At 37.2% G+C, this 19,945-nt stretch overlaps 1 protein-coding gene across 7 annotated transcripts in view; it reads left to right on the top strand.

Moving 5' to 3' along the window:
* Cadm1 (cell adhesion molecule 1) overlaps positions 1 to 19,945 on the top strand; it is a 314,452-nt gene that overhangs the window by 18,835 nt on the left and 275,672 nt on the right. The gene's annotated exons all lie outside the window — the stretch shown is intronic.

The following is a 19,945-nucleotide window of genomic DNA, read 5'->3' as shown; positions in this document are numbered from 1 at the left end:
AGAAGCTAAATCTTGAAGGTTACTGTTACATGACTATTGCCATATGCCAACTCACGTGGTGGTTTTTTTTTTTTTTTTTTTTTCTTGGTGATGCTGAAAGTGAGTGAAATGTGAAAAAAACATTATTCATTTTAAATAGTTTTGACTGCCAGGTTAATGCGACTCTTAAGCAGAGCTTCATGAGGTCTGGCCATAGTAACTGCTTTTAACTTGATTTAAGGTTCTTAAACATTCTGAATTGCCTCACCTAATCTTTTTATACTGAACGTACAATTTTCAGGCTCTTTTTTATTTTCAAATCCATAACTGACAGCTGCTCAACACCTCATTCAAATAGTTTTAAGAGTTTTAGAGAAAAGTTGGGACAGACTGGATTTACTGACATCAGTTGGATTGAGATATTATGGATTTAAAGATGATAGAGAAGGGTAGAGAAAAATATAAAATAATTATTGCATGTTCACTGCTTGCACAATGACAGGGATTTGAAACCTAATAACTAAGAAAACTGTGATATGGCAGAAGGACTTTTGAGTTAACTTTCAAATCTTAATATAAGGAATGAAAATTCCAATTGAAAACAAAATTTTCCTATAGTTCCATTTGTTTTATTACATTTAGAAATATTAATGTACAGAAGTGTGTATGTACCAAAGCCTCTATACAACTTTTTTTTTTTTTTTTTTGACATACATCTCAACATCTCACAGATTCTGTGAACTAACTCTTCAGGGGATCCCATGGTGTCTAGTTCACAGCAGATATTTCTCAAATGAAATTAGCTGTTTTATAAGAAAAATAACAGCATAAGGTCTTTCATCCGTGCTCCCAGTGATACATGAAATCACCTGGGGACTCAACTCAAGAAGGCTCTGGGCTACAGGGAAAATAGAGAAACTTCAGAGTATATTTTTTATCCAAGACTTAAAACAAACGTGACTATGAATTTTGCCTTCTGCCTTTAAAACCTTTTGAGAAATGCTGTATGTGTGTGTGTCTGTGTGTGTGACCTACTATGTGTTGTACACTGTGGTAAGTACTAGTTTTACAAACATTAGTTAAATAAAACATTTCCTTCAAGGGACTTTTATTTTAGACTCTTCTGCAGGAGACAGTAAAGACAGTAATATTCTGTGCCAAGGACCATGAAAGACAGAGTGTGTGGAAGCACAGAAGAGGAGTGTCTAACACAGGATAGAGATTTAGAGTCAGGAAAGATTTTCAGGAAGTCCTTGGAGTTGGGTCTTGAAAGATAGGTAGGAGAGATCCAGATAGGTGGTGTGAGTAGGGTTTTCAAGGTAGAGAGAGAATATGTGGAAATATATGGAAACATAAAAAGCATGGGGGATTCCGAGAATTACAAATAGTTAGGTATATGTGGCAAAAAAACCAAAAACAGAAACAAAAAAACCTTTCATGGAGCAGCAGCAGGTTATGAAGCTGGAGAGGGTACGAAGGAGTCAAAAAATAAAAGACCAACTTGATAATAATAGGGGATTTAGGCCTTATTCCATAGGGTCTCCTCTTGGTCTCCTTGGAGTCCTGGGGAGGGTGTGGAATGAATTTGGAGGATTTGAGACCAAAGATAGGAGAATAGTTAGGGAGAAGCTGTGGGAGATTGGCTAAGATTGAGGGCCTTCATCTGGGTACTTGCAATGCAGTTTCAGGATATGTTTAAGGAGATAGAATTTCACTACTGCTGCAAGAAGTGAGAGGAGAAAGAGAAGTCTAGGCATCTGGTCAGGTTGTGACTTGACCACCTAGGGGGGTAATGGGTCCACAAACAAAGGTAGGGAGATTGGAAAGTGGACCTAGTTGGGAGTTAAGGATGACGTGTGTGACTCCGGAGCTGCTGAGTTGGATGCACATCCAGGAAGAGATATCCAGCGGCACCCATTTGGAGCCACAGTCATGAGTGAGATTTCCTAAGAATGTACACTGGATAGAAGGGGAGGAAGTGCTAAGCACAGAACCTCTGGTAACTCTAACGATTAAAGGTAGGCAGAAGAGGATGAATTAGTAGACGGAATGAAGAAGGAGGACAACAAGGAAAGGCTTCTTTGTCTTGGTTCCAAGAAGGGGAGAGAGGAACAGTGTCAGGTGCTGTAGGCAGGTCAGGTGGGGAAAGGCTGTAGCACTTAGGTATTTCTAGGGGAGCAGCAGGGAGTGTGGAAACCAGATGGCAGGGCACGAGCCAAAGGGAAGTGCAGAGTAGGTGTGGAGGGTGTAAAAGGCTCGGCTGGTGAACGGAAGGTGAGAGAGAGGAAGTGGCAATATGGTGATGTAGGGTTAAGGGACATTTTAGGTGTATTTTAAATTAGGGAAATGAGAAGGTTATACATGTCATGAAATAAGAGGGAGATGGAAGATAAAGAAGTGAGAGGATCTCTCTGACTCAGAAGGGCCACAAAGAGGCTCAGGAGGAGGTATTTGCTTGAGGAGGGAGACCATTTCTTTTCTTTTGACCAGCAGGTCATGGAAAACCCTTCAGAAGCAGGGTGGATCTAGTAAGATTATGCCCTGCAGAGCTGAGCACCCTCCGTGGGAATGCAGGAGCCCATGTAACTGCTGATAACGAGGAGGATCTGGGGTGCCGGCAAACTGAAGTGACAACTGGGAAGGTTTGAAATGCCCTCCTTGGGGACTCAGAAGATTACAGAGCACCCAGCTGAGATTGGAAGCCTCATGTTAGAGTGTCCTCTATGTTGGTTGCTGATTGTCTTTACCTGAGCAACAAACTGAATGTCCCCCTTTCCCAGGTAGATAACTGTGGTACTGAGGTGTCCTTAATTACAGGTTAGTAGATCTGAAGGGGTCTTGAGAGAGTCTGGAGACGAACCTTCTCATTTTGTAAACAAGGAAACACTCTGAAAAGTAAAGTGACTTATTCAAGTAAATTCAAAGCCAGGGTTGAGCCCCAGACCTCAGATTTGCAACCCAGGGCTCTCTCCCTTGCCACCACCTTGATAAGGTTTATGAGTAAATCCCATCCGTTATAAATGCTCTTACTTGCTTGTTTTGGACACTGGGAACTCTATACCATTTTCTTTCTCTTCCATCCTTCCCTTCCCCCATTCTCTGCCAGTTTCCAGCAGGCTATAGTGATATTCTGGGATGCTAAAAATAAGTAAGCTTATGTATTTTTTCCTAAGTAGAGATGATATTTAATTAGATAAGAATATTACTTGGGACTTATAAAAAGGTAGAACTTAAATATTGAAGTGTTTGGAATTTCTCTTATAAAATTTATAATTTTTAAAAACATTTATTCATTTATACATTTATTAATTCTTTTATTTATTCTGTTTCAAAGGGTTATGGTGATGTAGTAGCAAAAAATTCTTGTATTTGTCCTGTTTGCTGAGAATTGATACTCATTAGTACTTCCTCCACCTAGCAGGCCGATGCAGAAGGATCACAAGTTCAAAGCTAGCCTCAGCAACTTAGTGGGACCCTGTCTCAAATAAAAATAAAAAGGGCTGGGGCTATGGCCCAGTGGTTAAGTGCCCCTGGGTTCAATCCCCCATACTCCCCCCGTCCCCCCACCCCCCACCAAAAAAAAATTCATATGGTTAACTTGTGTATGCCTTTTTGGGATCTACTGTCCATGACAAGAACTAAGAGACATATAATGGTATGTCTGTTGGATACACACAGATTTGGCAGGAGTGATTTATTGTGGAACAGGGGACCCTTAATTAATTATCATTGTTTATAATACATTTTCCTTCTTTGTTTCCAAGAATGAGAATAATTCAGCTACACGTTTGATAAATAAAACATAAAAGGTCAGTTATGGTTGCCCTGGTAACTATATTTCTCAGCAAGTATTTTGTTTGCCATGAAATGTGTCCTGAGTGATTTACTGGAAATCGCACTCTGAATGTCATGACTTTTTTTGTATTTAAATTTCTTATGCACTCATTTAGGAATGACAGTTTTATAGGTTTTGGGGGTTGGGTTCTGAAGCTGTATGTGTAATGGAGATCCTTGTGCTTTTCTCTTTTTTTTGGAAGACAAGCAGCAAACTGGTTACAATGAATTTATTTAAGTTTAAGAAGAACATCTAAGTCTAAAGTGGAATTTAAGAGTACAGTTATGTACCACATAATGACATTTTGGTCAATGATGGACTGTATATATAAGGTTGATCTCATAAGATTACAATGCAACTGAAAAATTCCTATTGCCTAGGGATGTTGTAACTGTCTTAATGTCACAGTGCAATACATTACTCAAGCATTTATGGTGCTGGTGTGAATGCACCTAGTGTGCTGCCAGTCACATTATGTACTGTAAAAAAGAATAGCACATACAATTATGTAGAGTACATAGTACCTGGTAATGATAATAAATGAATAGTATGCATTTACTATACTGTACTTTTATTGTTATTTTAGAGTTTAAAAAAGTGTTCCATAAAATAATATGCTGTGTTATGCCAGCAACAACATCATGCATCTTATGCTTACTGCCACCATCGTTTTTTTCTCATGCTTGATTTAATCTCTTGTTGTTTTGTTCATCATGGCCCCAGGAGCAATAGATTATAACACACACACACACACACACACACACACACACACACACACAGCATAGCCTAGTTGTATAATAGGCTGTACCGTCTAGGGTTGTGTAAGTACACTGAAGTTTGCACAGTGATGAAAGGGATGATGACAGATGTCCTGGAACATCTATCTCTCTGTTAAGTGACACATGACTATATTTGAATGATTTTTGCGACACATGGAATTTCTTAAAACTGGAAATTTTTTATATAACATTTAGACAAAAGCATATTTTCTGGTAAGAAATCAGGAATGCATTAACGCATACCTTTTGACTTAATTCCTATGCAATTACTTTTGAGTAGAATAAATTATTCTCAAGCAAGTGTTAAAGATGAAAATAAAAATAATTAAGCAATTAGAGCAATTGCCATCTTCTTGAAGATTTATAGTAGTATGAATTAAAATTAAGTGAATGATTAAGAAAAAAGTTTAATAATATTCTTTGACTCCTAACAAAAACCTCCTTCATCCTATAAAAATAGTTTTTTAAATGTACAGATTTAAACTTAGAAGGATGTAACTGCTTAATTTTTTTTTTTTTCAATTAAAAAAAATGCAGACAATCCAAATGTCTGTCAGGGGGAACTGGTTATATAAATTATGATCTGTCCACTTAATGGAATATTAAAAAGATTGATTTTATTGAAAAGTTTGATGTATATCTATGTCTACTAACAGAAGATATACAGATGTATCATAGGTGAAGAAAAGCACATTGCCGAATACTTTATATAGAGATAATATGAAGTATTTTATTATTATTAATCTATAATGCCTACTACCTAATTGGCATATACGTTTAAAATTTGAAGAAAAAATACAAAGTTTTTAACAGTTATCCCTGGAGAGTGTGATTTTGAAGGACTTTTCAAAGTTATATTTGCATATTGTTTGAAATTTCTATAATGAATATGGTTACCTTTGTAATAAGAGAAAAAGGAAAGATACAAAAAAGTATCCAAAAGTCAGTTGAAATGGGTGCTGTGTGTACAAACATTAGACTTTTATTATTTGTTTTTATCTAGATGCTTAGGAGTTTGAAGAGGTGTTTTATATTTATGTCTCTTGAACTATTATAGTGATTTTTAACTCCTTAGATATCTGCTGTTTTGTTTCCTCATGCTTCAGTTGTTTTCCAAGTGTATCTTTTTCTTTAGATTATTTCTTTGCCAAGCTACCTCTTTTGTTTATATTATTTAGTTGCTACCAAAACAGGCTCTTCTTTTTAAGTGATATTACTGCTCTAAATATTGGATTTCATTTATTTTAAAGTATTGTAAACTTTGTATGCCAGGGGATTTAGGAATGGAATTTGTGGTCATCAGATTTCATCTGATGTGATTTTCCTAGATCCTGACTCTATTGTCCTGAATGTATGGGTTTCTTTTTTTCTGTTTGTGCATGTCTGGACCCCAGCCACAGCAGCAGTCTGGAGAAGAGACTTCTCTAGTGCAGCCAGTATGTCTTTTGCAGAGGAGTCATCAATGCAAATAGGATTAGGAAGAAAATGCACATGGACTGGCCGTTTATTGCCATTTTCAATGTCTAAGCTTAGTTTGTTAGCACACGGAGTAGAGCAGAAATCACTATTTCAGAGGCTTGCTGTGAGCTTTACTGTTCTAGTACTGTGATGCTATCCTTTAAAATAAAGCTGCATGGTGAGGTAGACCTTAGGTCATAGTGTTGACATGGTGGATGTATTTTATGGATCTATTGATTTAATGCAAATTTAGAAAACAGCCTTGCACTTTTTATTTTCTTTCGTATGTTGGGAGGAGTATAGAAACATGCCCTTTTATTTATTTATTTATTTTTGGTGGTACTGGAGATTGAATCCAGGGTGCTATACTACTGAGCCCTTTTTCTCCAGCCCCTTTTTACTTTTTATTTTGAGACAGCTCACTGAGTTGCTGAGGCTGGCCTTGAATTTGCCATCCTGCCTCAGCCTCTGGGATCATGGGTGTGTGCCACTATACCCCTTGGGAATATGTTTTTAAGGAAGCTTTGGGTAAGAGGTTACTACACGGGATAAGATTTAAGGTGGTGTTTTTCAATATTTTTGACATGACCCGTGCAGCTGTATGCACAATAAATTTATATGATGTACTTTTCCTTTACTGTGTTTAGTGTACCTTGATTTTTTTTTCTTCAGTATGTTCTCATATTTCCTTTCCTTTCCTTTTCTTACCAGTCCTAACCTATCCACTATCCTGTCCTGTCCTTCCCCATATGCTGCCCTGCCCTACCCAAGCCTCCTCTATTCTGACTCATCTAGTTCATTAAAAAATGCTCCTTGGAAACTATTAAGTTTATTTCAAGACTCACCATTTGAAAATCAGTGATATGAAGGATGGCAGATGTAGTAAATAAAATTTCCAAAGGTCTTGGATGTAATATTTATTTGAATGTTGCCTTTGTTTTCTGTAGAAGTCAGTGTATAGTTCACTTTCAATTAAGATATGTGCCCCATGGCTTGCTTGTTGGCATGGCAGAATGCCAGGCTTTACGCTGCCTCTTTATAAGATATATACAGTTGATTTCTAAGCTCTCTTTCTATAGGACAGTTTTTAACTAGGAAGTCTTTAAACACCTTCTCATTGTGTAAATGTAGAGTGGTCTGAATATCTAATTAATAAAAGTTTGCATTTTCTCAGTGTGGCTTATGTACTACAGAATGCTTAATTCCTGGATCACTTTCTCCAACTCCACAGCAGGCTCCTGGCCCCTTCCTGCTGCCATCTACTGATGTATGCATAGAGGATGCTAAGCCATTGTAATACTGGACTTCACCCCCAAGGTGAAGTGAACCTGACTCTGGAAAAAAAACAAGAAGCAAACAAATTACCCATCACCATAATACACTTAAAAACCACATGAAAATGATCTTGTGTTATCTGGCCTCTGTTCTCTCTTAGTTTTACTAAGCTAGTGTTGACTTTGCTGCTGAATAATTTTATAACTGAATTTTAATCTTAGTTATAAAATCATATAACCAGAACACAAGTGATATTCTTAAGACTCTTGACAATACACTTAGTATATATGACTAATATTTACTATAGAAACCAGTTTGGTGCCAGGATGCATTTAATCCTTGATAAATGCATTGATTTGATTTGAATGTGAACTACATATTAAAATATTGAGGCATTGGTAATGCCATAGTAACTTAAAGTTTTTTTTTTAATTTAATGTATTTTAATAGCAAATTTATAGGAATAGCTCAGAACAACATTAAAAACATGTACTTGCATGTAGGAAATTCAGAAAAGTATAGCTAATAGAGATAATCTACTATATGATAAAAATGTTACAAACACCATTTAGTTGCTGTTAATAAGAAACTTATTTTAAAAAAAAAATTCAAATGCTGGTATTGTCCACAAAAACTTAACAGATTTTTTAATAATTGTTATGAAGTTGAACTGTTCAAACTTGTTCACTGAAACATTTGACTTGCATTAATGCTTTGTGTCCATGCATTTATATTTAAAAAAAAATCTCAAAAATGAAAATGGAAAAATTGCCAATGCCTGATTTCTGTACCCTATTTTTCCCCCTGCAATCATATACTTAGTTACTTTTTGACCCCCTGGAAAAAAATATCTAACTTTCAGAATTACCAATAACAGGAAGAATTTTTTTTTTCAAGAATGAAATAAATCTCCACAGATTCTCTTCAGCATTTTCTCCACATATGCAGTGTGCTATCAGGATGCCTTCTGACATAATTTTGCATGAATGGCATGAATAGCACACAGGTTGGAATCTCCGTGAAGACCAACCAGATAGGTTTGACTTGCAAAGCACCAATAACTGCTCTCTGGAAGCACAGATTTGTTTTGAAGTCCTGAGCAGTTTGTTGCAGCAGACACTGGAAGGGGAGTTGCCAGTTAGAAGTTCAGTGGGCTCCTTTTAACATCTGATTTCAAGGAGTTCCACAGTGCCAGGCCTGTAACAATGTGTTTCTTCGTCCCTCCACTAGAGGCGCTCTTGTAAGCAGCTTCCATAGCCAGTTGCTTCCTCTCTGTGGGCTCTTGGCTTTCTAAAGAGACATAGTATGGAGACCTTCTTACTTATCCCCTCCTGGATCTCATTGAACTAGAGGCTGTGAACACATTCAGTAATTAAATACTTGCTGGGTGCTTACCATGAACAAATTACATTCATCATCTCACTGAGTTCTAACAATTGTTCTAAGTTTACTTTTTTCTAGTGAAAAATTTGTTTAGTTGACATTTTAAATAATGTGTTTTTGAATTTACACAAAGTAAAATTCTCTGCTTTTGGAAATAAGTTTCTGAGAGTTTTGACATATGTATAGAATTGTGTAACTATCTCATGATGTCATGACTACCATAATAAATGTATAGGTTTCTCCCTTGCTCGAATTCCCTCATACTGTCTGTTTGTAGTCAAACCCACTTTCACATTTCTAAACTCTGATAGCTACTGATATGTTTGCTATTCTTACAGTTTTATTTTTTCCTCAACGTCCTACAAATGGAATCATACTGGATGCACTTTTTAAAATCTAGTTTCTTTCACTCAATATGTTGCAATCTGAAGTTCATCAGTATCATTGCATATATTAATAGTTCATTCTTTTTTATTGCTGAGCAGAAATCTGTTGTATGGATATACCTCAGTTTATCCATTCATTCCATCCAGGAGATGTAGGCTGTTTCCAGCTTTTGGCATTATGAGTAATGTGGCTGTAAATGCTTCTGTATAGGTTTTCTTATGGACATAAGTTTTGCTTTCTTTTGGTCAAATGCTTAGCAATAGATTTCTAGGTCATACAGTAATTATATGTTTAACTTTTTAAGAAACTGTGAACTATTTTCCAGAGTGACTGTTCCATTTTAAATTCCATTTTTCCAGTTGCTCTGCATCCTTATAAGCACTTATTATTGTCAGTGTGTTTGTTTAATTTTAGCCATTCTCATAGATATATAGTAGTATCTCTTTATGATCTTTGGTTGTATTTTCCGAGTGACTCCCGATGTTGAGCATCTTTTTATGTGCTTTTTGCTATCTTAATATATTTGGTGAAGCATGCTAGGCAGTACACTACCACTGAGCTACACTCCCAGACAGAAAAATTGGGTTGTTTTCTTACCGTTAAGCATTGAGAGTACTGGGCACGAACCTTTTGTCAGATGTATGATTTGCATATATTTTCACACAGTCTGTAGCTTGTCTTTTCATTCAGTTAATAGTATCTTTTGCTGAGCAAGATTTTTAAATTTTTATGAAGTTCAGTTTATTAGTTTTGTATTTTATTAGTTTATTACTTTTGTGGATTATGCTTTCCACAAGATAACTAAGAACTTGACTAACCCAAGGTCATAATTATTTTGTCCTGTTAATTTTTATATAGGGTAGTAGGTACAGATTGAAGTTTATCTTTGCATGTGAATGGTCAGTTGTTTCAGAAACATCAGTTGAAAAGACCACCTTCCTCTTTTTAACCGAGTTTGTACCTTTGTCAAAAATCAATATTTTTGTGGTTCTATTTTTGGACTCTTTCTGTTTAATCAATGTGTCTGTCTTTTCACCACTTCAGGAAGTTACTTTTTAAACCTCAGATTACTGAAGAGGAAGCTGAGTCTTAGTGAAATCAAGTATCTTGTCTAAGGTAGTTTAGCTAGCAAATGATTGAACCATGCTCTCAGTAAGGTGGGTTCTCTGACTCTAATACCTGTGCCATCCAGAGAAATAACTGGATATTTCTCTTCTGGTTGAAATGTTTAGTTTTAAGGAAATGTGTTAGTCAGTTTTTTGTTGCTGTGACCAAATTGTCTGACATGAACACCCAGGGGAGGAAAAGTGTATTTTGGCTCATGGTTTTAGAGTTTGAGTCCATGGTGGGCTGACTGCATTGTCCTAGGCCTGAGGTGAGGCAGAGCCTCATGGCAGAACAGTGTGGCAGAGGAGCACCGCTCAGCTCCTAATAGCTGTGAAGCAGAGAAAGCAAAGAGAAGGGGCCACAGGGAAGATGAACCATTCCAGGGCATGGCCTCAGTGACCTACCTCCTCCCATAATCCCCAAGTTAGTCCATTCAAACTAGGATGGACTGATTAAATCACAGCTCTCATAATCCAGTCATCTCACCTCTGAATATTCCTTCAAAAACAGGAGCTTTTGGGGGACACTTTAAATCCAAACCATAACAGGAAATGTTCATTACATTTGTTTTTGGGAGAGTAGATGTGATAAGTAGATCTCTCTGAATTATCTGATATGTGAAATTGAAGTTTTTTCTGCTTGCCAGGCCATTAACTACCAGATAATTATTTTTTCAGTATCTTTAAAAAGGTATAATATTATTTTTAAAATCCAGGATAGCTCTGTGTCATTTTCCTTTATTTTAAAGAGAGCAGTAGAAATATATGTTCCTGGTATGGCAAGGAAAGGATATTTAGGATTTGTGAATGTGAACACAGATGGGCTAAGATTGACTTGCATCCAGATGGCTTATGCAAAGAATTTGGTAAGAGGTGAGAGAGTGACACTAATGTGGCAGTGAATAATAAATTAGCATTTCAATATTGGCAAACTGGGGAATTTTGAAGAATGCCATATTTAGTTAACTTTTGATTATTGCCACCTCAGCTTATATATTGCTCTGTTAATAATTAGGCACCCACACACCCCATGCCTCTGTTTATATACATATATACCTGTATATGTTTTTTGAGAGCCTTCTATAATGCCGTCAGCCTAGGTACTCTGTTCTTACATATGCTTTTCATTCTAAGAATCCGTTTACTTATGTAGCTTCAACTTTAGTCATACATTCCACTTTAACGATATACTGGGTGACTTTGTGATACTGAAAACTTGTACATAAAACCGCTCTGTTTCTCCTCATTTTCACAAATAAGCGACCAACTTGGCTTTCCCTTTTTATTTGCTACAAGATAAACTTGCTCTTCTGAACCTCAGTCATATTTGACTTCTTTTTGGTGATGATATGATCACACCCATAGCCAATTTCTGCTGATTGTTTCTACACAAGTTGGTTTGGACCTGACTTCTCTTACCCCTTGTAGTGCCTCCCATGGCTCCTTGTCTTCTTTCTCCTTCCTTAATTTATGACCATCACCTCAGTTCAATGCCTTATTACCTCCTATTCGTAAACCTCTGGCATGCCAAACCAATTCTTTCCTGTTTTATGACCATTGTTTTTACTACTCATTCCACATAGAATGTGTCTCGTCTCCACTAGTGTCTCTGCAGATTGAAAACTAGGGCATCACCTGCTGTCTCATCTTTGAAACCCTTCAGCTCATTGCACTGAGAACACTTCCTCTCTCTTCTGATCTCCTAAGACAGCCTGCATGGTGTCCAAGGCCAGCAGCATCAGCGTCCCCTGGGAACTTGTTAGAAATGCCCCACCCCAGACCTGCTGAATCTGAACCTCTGGGGGGTAGAGTCTAGAAATCTGTTGAACAAGTCCTTTAGGTTATTCTGATGTATGCTGATATTTGAGAAGCAAAACACCTATAAAACCCAAATCCTTCATACTTAGTCCCAAAGCCAGTTGGTCTTATCTCTACTCTGTCAGCCACTTCTGTTTTTAGTATGTCAGTTTTTCATTTTGAATATCCACTTCTCCCTTTCTCAAACATTTGTAACTCCTCTTTTGAAATATCATAGTTAAAATTCACTTTCTTAAGAATGTCTTGATTTTCCCTCTGAGCAACAGGTATTTAGTTGATATACTGTGCTCATTTTTCCTTTTTGATCATCTTGTTCTTTAAGAGCTTTTGTTGGCTGCTATACATATGTTCTCTTTTTAATAGGTAGATAGGGTGGTGTATTGTGTTTCCCATACAGGCATAGAAAACATGTGTGGTATAGATTTTTGGTATGTCAATTTAATTAATAGGTTAGAGGGAAATATTTTTCTCAATGTCAAATCAGTAAATGTGTTATTGAGTGGAATGAAAAATGTGCAAAAATATTCAAGGATAGAGATATCTGTGCTTGGGCCATTTTGGGCTGTGTTTCAGACACCCAGGGTTTTCTTTAATCCCTTCTCCTTTGATGTTAGAGGGTGTCCTAGTTAAAAAGTGGGAAACCCCTGATGATATGAGGAAAGGGAGCATTCACTACAGACAGTGGGGTGTTTTTGACTTCTCGGGTTTTCAATTTTTAGTGATTGACTCACCTTGTTTGACTTTCATCTCAAAAATTAGGATAATACAGCCTACTTCATAGGATGGTTCTATTGCAAGGATTAAGTAAGATTTGGTAGGCAATGTCGTGCAATCCCTGTCCTATATTAGGTGCTCTATAAATGATACTTTGTATTATTAACGCCACTAGAATAGCACATTTATTTATTATTTTTTGCCCTGCTGGTAATAGAATCCATGGACTTATGCATGTTTGGCAGGTGTGCTACTGCTGAGCTACACTCCCAGCCCAACAGCATAGTTTCAGGAAAAAAGGTATTGTTCCATAGCAACAGTCTAGTTCACTGCATAGCAGGCATTTAGTGAATGTATTGACCCATATATATGGCATTTCATGGTTTTGTTCTGTATAGACATTTTATTTTGTTCAGGGCTTCAAGTTTTAGTGCTTTATAATTGTTAATGAATTGTAAGAAATATTACTTGACTTTTTGACAAATCTATTGCATTTCTTAAAATTTATTAATTCAACTTAGTTTTAATGGACGATAGCTTACTTTCTAATAGTATCTGAAAGGTTTTTATGGTTTTTTCTAGTAGAATAAATTAGGCTAGCTAAATGGGCTCTTTGACACAATGCCCTACCAAGAATGTTGTTTCATCATCAGTGACTAGTTTAATCAGTATTATTTGAAGACAGTTTCAAACTACTCTGGTACTTGATTCGTTATTTAGTTTTTATTCTTTTCCTCACACATCTAATTAATGGAACTGTCCAGTGGTCTAACATGAAGGAGAGAAGAGGACATTATGAAAGTTTAATCATTATAATAGCAACTGATATTTGTCTGCCATGTTAGAGTTTACAAAGTACTTGAAGTTCCATCCTATATTTCACAGTATCACGTGCAGTAGACATTATTATTATTCTGCTGATTAGAAAATTGATGCTCAGTTTGATTGTACAAGGTCACAGAACCAGAAGGTAAAATAAAGACCCCTGAAGTTGAGGAGAATACAGTTATATAGAAGTTCTACTTCTTCATGGGACCCCAAAGCACTGTCTCCTATGGTTTATGTGACACAGGAGACGGTATACTTACGTTCAAATCCTGGCTCTGCTACTTCCTTTCTGTGTGATCTAGTCATCATGCAACCTCTCTGAGCCTCAGTCCCCTCATTTATAAATAGGGGGAGGTAAACAGTATCTACTTTGAAGAGTTGTATAAAAATGAGCTAGTCTGTATAAAATTATTAAAGCAATGCTTGGGACACCATAAGCACTATGTAAGTGTTAGCTATTATTATTGTATAGAGAAGTGGGTGAAGTGCCTCATAGGAAAGGTAAGTGATTGTACTTAAGAGTTTATATTGACAAAACAGTATAACCCCCCAACCCCCACTGGGAATCGAACCCTGGGCACTTAAGCACAGAGGAGCATCCCTAGCCCTTTTTATTTTGAGATAGGGTCTCCTTAAGTTTCTTAGGGCCTTCCTAAGAGACTGACTTTGAACTTGCAGTCCTCCTGCATTAGCCTCCCAAATTTCTGGGAATACAGGAGCGCCCCACTGTGCTTGGCAGACGAGTTTAATTCTTAAGTGGGCCTCTGATAGGGTGGAATGTATATTTTGCATCTTAGATGTTATGCTCTAGCATGGGTTTTCCGGTAGAGTTAGGCTCATTTAGTGACCCTGGGATAAATGAAAATTCGGAGCTCCTGTATAATTTCTGTTTCTGAAAACTCAAAACCCGAATCAGCTCCAAGCATGGTTGGGGCACACCTGTAATCCCAGCTGCTTCGGAGGCAGGAGGATCTTGAGTTCAAAGCCAGCCTCAGCAATTTAGCGAGGCCCTAAGCAACTCAGGGAGACCCTGTCTCTAAATAACATAAAAAAGGCTGGCAATGTGGTTCGGTGGTTAAGTGCCCTGGGTTTAATCAATGGTACCAACAAACAAACAAAGCCCAAAAACAAAAGCAACCCCACATCAGAACTACATTAATGCACACTCCCCAATCCCCCAGGCTTGCAGCCCCTTTTGCCTTTCTGACAGAAGCTCAGGCAACCCACCCAGGCAGATATACACACACCCTAGGAGAGGAGGCACATTACATTTCCATAACCAAGTTGTTGCTTTCTTTAGAAACTGTAGTTTTTCTTTTAGAATTTTCACAATTGAAACAAATTCTTGAAGCTTTGTTCTTTTCCTGTGACTTTGGCAAATCACCTGTTCTGGGAGATTTTTATTGTAGAGAAAGTTCCATAGCTGACTGTCTTTGAGTCTTTTTCTTCCCAGTGCTCCTGTTTGATCTCTCATAATGCAAATGCCAGGAATACAAGACTTTCATTATGGTGCTTATGGTCTTTCTTCTCTGTAATTATCTGTGCAACTTGAATTATTGTTTTTCAGTGAATATGTACCTTCATAAAATAATGGGAAAAGTATTAAATAAAATTTTGGTAACTATTAATGAGTTAGGGGATTAAAATTTGCAAAGTTATGAGTTATCTTTAAAGTTTATAATTCTCTTATGGATACCATCCATATACAGAATGCTTTTGTATTAAGTCTCCTTCTCTATGAAAACCACAGGCTGTATAGTACCTGGTTATGAAATTAAATGCTTATAGGAATATATTCACTTTTAATTTATTGATGGCTATAATCAAGATGAAAAGCTTTTCTTAATAATTAATGTTAAGAGAAGTGTAAACTTAAGACAGGTTTATGACTTCTAGAGGATGTATAGATGTGACTAGATTTGTGATTTTGAAAATATTTTTGGGTTCCTTTAGTTTTTTTTTCTTTTGTTTGAAAGTCCTTATACTTCTTCTGTCTTGGCTTGCTGTAAAGGAGAAAAGTCCAGTGTGCCTATAAGTTTTTTCAGTCTTAGAAGGATGAGATTATTTTATATTTCCTTCTCCTATGATTAAAAAAAAAATAAATTGCACTGGCCTTGGTCCAAGTGGTCCATGTAGGACTCCTTCCTTTTCTGTGTTCTACCTAGCCTCAGAGGAAGGCTTGTAGACAAGCCACCTTTTTTGGAGTGTGTGTATTTCTTTATGCTTTGTTATACTCAGCACATTGCAGAATGGAAATGTCTTAGAAATCGAGCTGCTTCATAGTTGGGTGGCCCTGTGAGCCTTTAGCAAACACTGTGAACCTCTGTGGGCACCTTTTGTACTGGCTCTGGTGTTTTGTCCACCTTTTGGGGATCATGAGCTTTCTAAGGAAAAGAGCAACCGTGTACCCTCTAGCCTTTCTACCTTCAGTCAGTTGGGTTTGCATATTCTAGCGTTTTCCATTCTGTGATTGGCAGCTTTTGTGTTAGGTACCCACTGTGAAGTGTTCTATATCGTTTGGAAGGTCGAAGTAGTCATCAGTGACTGAAGCCTAATTTAGATTCTTAAATCGAAATCATTGTTGAAGAATACTGCTCCTCCACTACAGACGTCTTCTGCATATCATGAGTGTGTTCATCAGAGAACAAGCTCTCACCCAGTCCCTCATAATATAAAAGCGTTTTTTAATCCCTCTTAACAGGTGCTGCCGCGGTTTATTTATAACCAATGCATTAAAATGAAAAATATTGAAAGGGTCCTAAGTGGAAGGCGGCTATTGAAATATTGCCGTATTTAAATTATAGAATTTTGTCGGGCTGATTTGTGGAAAGGACGAGTCAATGTTGGCTGGTAAGTGATGTACTCACAGGCTTCCTGTAAGTTTGGGAGGTGCTTTCTGCAGTGTGTGTAAGTGGGTTATGCATAGTCTGGGTCTTGCAATTGAATTGATTGCTCCCTTGCATATTCATAATCATATTCATATTTGGTCAGCTCTCATGCTCTTTGACATTTCTGATCTTTATGAAGCATGACGTCTTTTAGAACTCTTTTAGCCTTTCAGACTTTTGCAGCACAAAGACTTGAGATCCTCATTGAAAGAATTCTGAAGAAGAGTTTCATTTAACCCCATTCTTTGAGTCAGGTTTGATTTCACACATAGGGGAAGTAAATATATACTTTAATATTGGTGCAAGTATGTTGTTCTGAATATTTGATATTTTTGTTGATTTACATTTACATCACATTTTCCCTCTCCTGGAAAACCTCACCGGGGACTGAAGTAGTTGGGTTGTATTAATGGATGTTTATGTTGTCCTGTGACAGCTGGTTTTGATAATTTGTTTTTACAGGACAGTTTGTAGTAAATGAATGACATGCTGCATATTTTACTGAGATTTCAGATTATCTAAAGAATATTTTCCAGTTTACTAATTGGTAGATAATGCTGAGTACATTGATGTTGACATGAGCAAATGGATTTAAAATGATTTGAAGTGAGCTTCATTAAAAAATTCTCTAATCATAGTCAGCGGAAATGTCAAGCTAGTTCTGCTTTCACTCTGGTGGACAGTTGCAGACTTAGGATGCTACCAATCATTGCTGTTTTGGTTTTGGGGTGCCACAGAATAGGGGAAAAGGCCTTTTCATACTTTTATAGCTCTTAATGTCTTTACCAGGAAGTAAACAACATAAATGATTGATTAACTATGGATAAATGAACATTCTTTGAAAATCATAGCAAACTGTATTGCTGGAGTCCCATAATCCATTATAGATTAGATACATGGAAATCGTATTTCTTGCTTACTCTGGACTGGAAGGCAGTAAATTATGCAGTACCCATTCTAGTGAAAGTCTACTAGAATTATTAAAAAAAAAAAAAAAACTAATTTGCTCATCAAAACAGCAAAGAAGCTGGGCATGGTGGAGCAGGCCTATAGTCCCAGGTACTTAGGAGGCTGAGGCAGGAGGATGAAGCCAGGATGGGAAAATTAGTGAGAATCTGTCTCAAAAAGAATTTTTAAAAAATTTAAAAAGGGATGAGTATAGCTCCATGGTAGAGAACTTGCCTAGCATGCTGTAGGCTCTGGGTTGAATCTCCAGTACCATCAAAAACCAAAAACCAAAACAAACAACCATAACAAGAAAACCTAAGCAAACGTGTTCTAAATTCCCAAGTTCAAGTGTAAAACACTGTTTCTACTTTTTGATTGCTTTAAGAAAGTATAGAGGCTGTTTGATCAAAATTAAGCTTTTGGAAAAAATGGTTTTAGGGTAACAAAGTGGTAAACACAGTGTGAAGAAGACATTGTGGGTAAGGTTTCTCAGGTTTAATCTCGTTTTTCCCCATACCAACTGTGTGACCAGTGACAGGTTGTGACTTATACCTTCTCTGCGCCCTAGGTTTGCTTTGCTTTTTAAAATCTATAAAAAAGAGATATTAATATCTATCTCATGAGGTCTGGGAATATCTTTGAATCTAACAATAAAATGCTTGTCATAGTATAAGGCACTTGGTAAGGGTTCCACCAGTGTTAATTATTATAACCTAATAATGAAGTGAATTTGTTTCCTTCTCTCAGAAACCTGTGGAAAGGCCAACACGTTAACCAACCATCTATTTCTGCTGATTTTTAAGTACTATAAAAACCTCTCATGTCACTCGGAACATAACTATCTAAAATTATTAGAAAGTTTGTGAGAGGAACTTTTTGGATTTTAGATGTGATGCAGCTACCAGAAATTCATGCTATAGGATATTGCAAGCTTGCTGCAGTAATCTTACTTTTCTCTTTAACTACCATCAAAATACCAATTTCCTTCAAGCCCTGATGCATATACTGAGGTAGTAGCACTACCAGTTAGAGATCAAGGACTCATAATTATTTCACAGTAAACATAATACGATGCAGGAGTTTACGTCCAAGCAACCTGTTTTTTTTTCAGGGTTCTCATTAGCATCACATTCGCCTAGATGTCCTGATAAGTGGTTGTACAGTTTGTGTATCTTTTTTAAATAACACTGGTGAGGGTCACCCTGACACTAGCATTCTAAGCTGGATGCTCGGCAGTAGGAGTGCCTCTTCAAAGTCACTTGAATGCCTGGTGCCAGATTAGGAGTTTGATAAAGTATGCTGATACTGATATAGGATGTTCTGGACCACCCAGAAAACATCCTTAAGTAACTAGTATTCATGGTTCAGAGCTCTGGCTATATTACACATGAATTTGCCTGGGTGCTTGAGCAGAAATTGTCCTCCTCATCTATTCAGTCAGAGTTGGGCAAGACAGCCGTGCATCCCCATTCCCTCTGTCCTGCCCTTTCTCTCATCACCCTCTGTCTATGCCACAGTGTGTTTTGAAGGGAGGAGAGAGAAAAACAAAAAACTTCCCATTTGAATGACCCTATTAGCTTTTCCCTCTTTCCTGTAAACCGTGCTGGAAATGTAATAATCTGTGGTAGCTTTGAGTGCAGGACATAGCCTCTGTTGACAAATGTAAAAAATGGCACACTGGACTGCAGATGTGGTTTGTGGGCTAGTATGGACTTCCCTCATCAATGGGGAAATGGGGCTTAAGTCAGGCTTAGAAAATGAGAAAAATGCTTAAGGGACGTGACTAATGTCTCCAATGTGCACTACGCTACATAAACCCATTATGCGCTTTAATTTAATGTTCTCCATAAAGATTCAGGACCTGTCAGTAGAAGGAAAGAAACAAGCAATCCATCTTCAGTGAATTGTGAATAGATTTTTATATTTTTAAAAATACGCATTCACCTAAAACATACTTTTCCCTTCATTCAATTTTCTCCGCGTCCAGTCCATTCCCTATCTTGCATTACCACTACCTAGGCTGCTTGTGAATTGTTTTGTTCACTGAAATAAGACTAATGTGTTAAATATTTAACATTGCTAATTGATTCAATGTAAAGGAAAAGGGAATAGATGCAGATTGCTTGAGTCCCTGTCAGCAGACTTGAGCAAACAAGACTAGAAAGTTTGAATTGAAGATGATTCATCTCAGAGGCTTATCAGTTCTATGGATACAGTGTTTCTTGCAAGTGGTGATTGGGCCAAAATGGGGGTGGGGTGGGATTAAGTTGCACCTGGGAGCTGAAAACTGAGCATCTATTTCTATAGGAAATTTTGCTCTATTTTTTTCCTCTCAAAGCTTTTTATTTTCCAGCTTCAGGTGTAGATTGAGGGATGACCAGATGGATGTGGTATTTCAGTGGTCTTATCTCGTTTGCATGTTGGGAGTGTTAAGACACTTACCTGTACTTCACTAAAGCAGGCTGAAATTTGCCCATGATTTTAATTGATGAGAGAGGAAATAGAAACCCCACTGGGTCAGTGAGAATTTTTCCATTATGAAAACAT

This window comes from Sciurus carolinensis, chromosome 11 (assembly GCF_902686445.1).
Source record: "Sciurus carolinensis chromosome 11, mSciCar1.2, whole genome shotgun sequence".
Lineage (NCBI taxonomy): Eukaryota > Metazoa > Chordata > Mammalia > Rodentia > Sciuridae > Sciurus > Sciurus carolinensis.
The sequence above is the reverse complement of the archived record's forward strand: the minus strand, read 5'-3'. Positions and strand labels throughout refer to the sequence as shown.